Below are 6,000 nucleotides of genomic sequence, written 5' to 3'. Positions count from 1 at the left end.
GCTCCAGATGTTGACATTTATTAACATGCACAGGTAAAATGCCCAGTAAGCCTTTGTGTCTCTGCCTTCTGAGGTCTGAATTCCGAGGATACTAAATCTATATGCCCAATATGGTCAGATGTCTAACTCCAGATATTCAGAGTACATACAATGGTCACTAAGCTCCCACTTTTGCTTATTAATGGTCTATTCCCAAATACAGGAAAAATTGCTGTGAACCGAGAAATCACCCCAGGTGGTGACTTTTAAAAACCATGTTACTCAAACTGATGGCTACCAGAGGTGAGGTGTGGGGTGGGGGGGATGAGTGAAATAAGTGATGGAAATTAAGGAGAGCACTTGTGATGATCACTGGGCATTGCATGTTAAGTACTGAATCACTAAATTGTACACCTGAAACTAATATTACACAGTATGTTAACTAACTGGAATTTAAATAAAAGCCTAAAAAAATAAAATAAAAGCATGTTACTGAATGTTCGTAATCTTTTTTTTTTTTTTTTACTTACCAGGTTTTTATTTTATTATTTTTTTAATGATTTTTTATTATATTATGTTAGTCACCATACAGTACATCCCCAGTTTCCGATGTAAGGCTCGATGATTCATTAGTTGTGTATAACACCCAGTGTGAATGTTCGTAATCTTTTGCTATATGGGAGAAAGACAGTAACTCCCACTTACTCCTCTTCCTGCTTGGGAGAACATTTCCTACCATTTACAACCCAATAAACACCTGTTTGTCTTGACCCCTTTACCTCTGTGGAAGAAAATCAGGATTGAGACAGGCAGAGATGGAAGCCGCTTGTTTCTAAATTCCTTTCTTTTTATGACTTTCTGGGAGGATTTTGCCCTCAACATTACACTTTCTTTACCAACCTCTCTTAGCTTCCTCCTCTTGTGAAATTTGAGCTTCTTAAAAGAAAAATGAGATAAGTAACACAAATAAATATGTTGAAGAACTCTGCTTCAAGTGTTAGAAAAGTAAGAAGGAAAGAGAATGTCAAGTGTGGGTAGTCAAAATTGTGAAAATCATGCATAGTGAATGAAAAGCACCACTCAGAGAAAAAGCCATTTTGTGATTATCATTGGTGAATTGTGGTTTCATTAGTGCTGTGCAGAAGATCAAAATACTTTGGGGGTAAAGAGCAAGTGATGGTGAGAGAAAGCAAAGTTAGCAAGTATAAAATACACTTCAAAATTTTGAGAGTTCTCTAATGTAGGAAGTGAAGTCATCTATTGAAAAAGAAGTAAATGGGTAGAATTGTGAGTAGGGAACAAACAAGGTTTGGAAGAGTCACTGTGCTGAATTGCCTTCGAATCAACAATATTTTGTTGTTTATAAGGAACAATTTTTTCCCCTAACATTTTAACAGCTAATGGCAACTTAAAATCATTGCTGGCTGTCTTGATGTAACTGCTATTTCCAGCACATATGGGAACTCAATCACGGCTATTCATATTGTCACTTAAATTGAGTTATGTGCATTGCTGAAAATGTCATCAAAAAGATTACTTACTGTGTGATTCAGTATTGAAATAGTAAGTTATTTTATACTCAGAAAGGCATGTACCCAGAGCAGTAGGGCATGAATTAGATATTAATGAAGCAAATATTCATGGGGGGGGGATGAACACAATTCTATAAATTTCTTGTAAAGAACAACCGAAAGCTTTAATCAGATCCGAGAATATAAGAAACATATATTTATTACAGAGTTGTTTGTAAAAAGAGTAGCTATCACACACCAAGCAATGCAATTGAAGGAAAGGAAAATTGCCATATGCCTCAGAACAGATGAGTGAACTTTGAAATCAATGAGAATTTGGTATGACCAACTGAATTACAACACAGGACTATCTTTAACGTGTTTGACATCCATTGGTCAGAAACTTCCAGCTAACTGAATAGTAGCACGTTCACTTCCAGCAACTGAAGCACCTTCGCTTCTTTTGGCTGAAGAAAACTGAATAAATATATTTTTTTGTGGAATAAATATATGTTTAATCAAATAGGATACGCTGATGAATCCTACAGCTCTTTGGCATGCTGTAGAATTATAATGTTAATACCAAAGCGCTAAATGAAGATCATGAGCATGGATGAAGAAGGGCAGTGCGTCACCATGACACTGTGCATAACTGCCAATGGCCAAATGTCTCCTCCATGTTAAATTTTAACCTCGAACTATTTCTAAAGAATATCTCAGAATATCTCCTCAAAAATGCTACTCTGTATTTGCACACACATGCATGGTTACACACAAGGTGCGCGCACGCACACACACACACACACAGATGGTTGGTGAATGGCTAAGCTGATAAACGAGATAAATGTTTTCTGAAAGAGATAACTAGGGAACGTTCTTCACAAGTGTTAATTTTTTACTTCTTGATTTTAGTTTGTTAGTGGACATGCACCAGGCTAGTTTAAAAATAAGCTTACCCAAACTATAATGACTTAGTCATTATTGCTGCCAGTGTGAGTGAACAACTTTAACCTCATGATTTTCGATCAACCATTTAATCACCATCTGTAGAAGGGCATTGGTCCTTGTTTTCGAAAGAAAACTATCTACTGACACATTGTAGTAAGATTGATAAAGTGTCAGATAATCAAAAACTGCCAAATGGAAGTCAAGAGTCTAGATGAAAATTTTGAAGAAAATGGTAAAGATGTAAAAAATAATGATGCATCGCGGCACCTGGGGGCTCAGCTCGTTAAGCGTCCCCCTGGATTTTGGCTCAGGTCATAATCTCAGGGTTGTGAGATGGAGTCCTGTGTCAGGCTCTGCACTCACCAGGGAGTCTGCTTGGGATTCTCTCTCTCCCTTTCCCTCTGCCTCTCCCCCCATGTGTTCTCTCTCTCTCTCCCAAATAAATAAATAAAAAGAACGAAAGAACCATGCATCCACAACACAGCACCACAGAGAATGACAACTGGCATGAAAACATGCTCATTGATGAGTGAGTCAAAAAGAGTCTCAGGTGAGTGGGCTCTGAAAGTGAGTATATTTTAAGAATTCCATAAGCAACTGGGATTGAGACTTAGAAAATTTATATAACCGGCCCAAACTAATACAGTTTGCTTATAAATTACATTTAAAAACTTTTGGATGTCCAACTAGGTCTAAAAGAACTATTTCAAAAACTATACAATTTTTGAAAATGTAAGTTTTAAGAAAGTATTATGTTATACTAATTGGCAGCGTTGTCTCCTTCTCAATCACAAATAAAATAGTAGCACTTCTAAGAATTGATGGCTTCTTAAATAAAGTACTGTAATAGGAATTTTTGTGACGTTATTTGACACTTTTCTATGCTCTCTCATTCACTGATTTGTGCAGCCCATAATAAGTAGCAACTTTGTGCTAGGAATTCCACCAAAAACTAAGGATAAAAAGGCTAATGAGGCATAGTCTTGTGATTAACGTGTTCACAGTCTAGCTGGGGAGAAAAATAGAAATAAACAATTATCCTATGAGGGGATAAGCTCTGTAGTAAAGATGTATAAAATAACGGTATTATCGGAGCACCTCTGAAAGAGTCACTATCTCTCTGTCTGGGAGATTTTGAGGAAATGTAACAGGAGACTAGAGATTAAGTCATGAGCAAGAGTTCATCAGACAAGAAAAGAACATATTTTAAGCAGAGAGAACAATATATGCAAAGGCCCCGTGGTAGTGAAGGGTCCTGGAATATTCAACAAATAGGGTGAAGATAAGAATCACAGAAACACTAGCAGCAGAGGAACTTACAGGGGTAAACTGGAACCAGGTTTTGAAATATCCTCTTTGCAGTAATGGGAAACACTAGAGAATTTTTCCCAACATTTGATTTTTAAATTTCTTTTTATTGTGGTAAAAAATACATGACAAAAATTATATTGTTTTAACCTTTTTTAAGAATGCAGTTCAGTGCTGTTAGGTACATTTTACATGGTGGTGCTGACATTTGATTTTTAGAGATAATTTTGTGGTGAATAAACTGGAATGCAAAGCCACTAGATAAAAGATGAATTGAACATTTCAACTGAGATATGATAGAACCAAAGTTAGAATTGAGACTACTAGAGGGAGACAATTAAAGTTTGTAGGAAGAGGATTATTTGAGGGGAATACAAATGAGTTCCACTGTAGACATGTTATTTTGATATGTATATGAGACATCTGTGGGAAGCCCTTCAGTACACATCGGAAATATAGTTTCAGAGCTCAGGGACGATGTGGAACTAGAGTCATTAGTCCTGTTGAAGTGAATTATCTCAAGGAACCTGCAAGAAAGTGAAGGAAATAAAATCAAGGATGGGACTTTGATGAGACTCAGAATTTAAGAGCTCACTAAGAATAAGGAGTCAACAAAGGACACCATTGTAGGAATAGCAAAGCACTAAGAAAGACATCATACACATCAAAAGAGGAGGGCTGCCTGGGTGGCTCAGCCAGTTAAGCAGCTGACTCTTGATTTCAGCTCAGGTCATGATTTCGGGGTCATAATCTCAAGGTCATGAGTTTTAGTTCCACATCAGGCTCTGTGCTCAGTGGGGAATCTGCTTGAGGATTCTCTTTCGCCTTCTCCCCCTGCCCCTCCCCCTGCTCACACACTCACTCTCTCAAATAAATAAATATATAAATAAATATTTTTAAAAAATCAAATGAAGTATTTCAAGTGGTAAAAGCATCTAACAAGTATCAAATATTAATATTCAAAGAGAATAAAGCTTTTAAAATAGTTCATTGGATTTGATAATTAAGAGGTCATTGACTAACAAGGGCAATTCCATAGGCTTGTTGGGGATGAGGTAATGGGCAGAAGTGGATTATAGTGGGTTGAAGAACAAGAAAGAAATAATAGGAATAAAAATATGAAAGAATAAGAATAGTGATAGATAATATCTATGGAACACTTACACAGTGCCAGGCATTGTGCAAATGTTATATAACATTATGCCATTTAATTCCCATACCAACTTTTTCACAATAGTATCAAAATTGTATAAGCTTAGAAGAGTTATATAACTTGCCCAAAGACATGTAGCTTTCTATAGCCTTCTACAAATACTAAAGCCAGTTTTACACTAGTCTTATATACCACTGACAGAGAGTAAATGGAAACGAAGGATATTTACAAAAGTAAGTACAAAGTATTCTTTCAAGACATTTCACCACAAATGGAGGGAAGGAGATAAATCAGTAACTACTGGAGGAGGCAATAATATTGCGGCAGGTTTTGGGGGTTTTATTTGTTTTGTTTTCTTTTGGAGGGGTGGTAGGAGGCAGTGTCGTTTTTAGATTGAAACAGACTTAAACTATTTTAGTTAGATAAGTAAAAAGAGTTTCAATAATGCAAAAGAGAAAGAGAATAATTAGTGGAATGAGAGCCCAAAGAAGGAAAGAAAATAAAATTTTCAGTTCCTGCGCCAAAGGCTTACTCTCTTTCTCAGAGATAGAGGAATGTGTGGCATTATATATAGATAAATGAATATGGTAGAGAAGTTATGGAGTTTTTTCCTGATATTCACTTTTTCTGACCGTGGAATATGATTGGAGATTTAATGAGCATAGTAAATATTTACAGAGCATAGTAAAGCGTATAGTAAATATTTATAATGACTCTCTCAAAGAACTGGAAAAGAATTTCTTTGAATTCTTTGAATATTATAATTTTATTGAATTATAATAGGTGCAGTTTAAAGTAGAAACCATTAATTTGTGTGAATACCAATAGACACTGTTATGTAATTCACCTTTCCCAGTGTGTGAGGCATTGATAATAAAAGAGAATAGAAGGTGGTGCTCCTATTGATCCATAGACAGTGATTGGCTCTGAGGGTGTACTAGAAAAGCTGAGAAAGGGAAAGATTCAGCAAAGTGGTGAAAATATCATTATGGGGAAAATGAGTACAGGACTGCTAAGCAGGGTGGGATTAATTATACAATTTCTGGTTGCGATCAAAGAAGAAATGTGGTCCAGAAAAAGAGATTCAGAGATATGAAGTAA

The sequence above is a fragment of the Ursus maritimus genome, unplaced genomic scaffold (assembly GCF_017311325.1).
Source record: "Ursus maritimus isolate PB19 unplaced genomic scaffold, ASM1731132v1 scaffold_4, whole genome shotgun sequence".
NCBI lineage: Eukaryota > Metazoa > Chordata > Mammalia > Carnivora > Ursidae > Ursus > Ursus maritimus.
Note: the sequence above shows the minus strand (reverse complement) of the source record.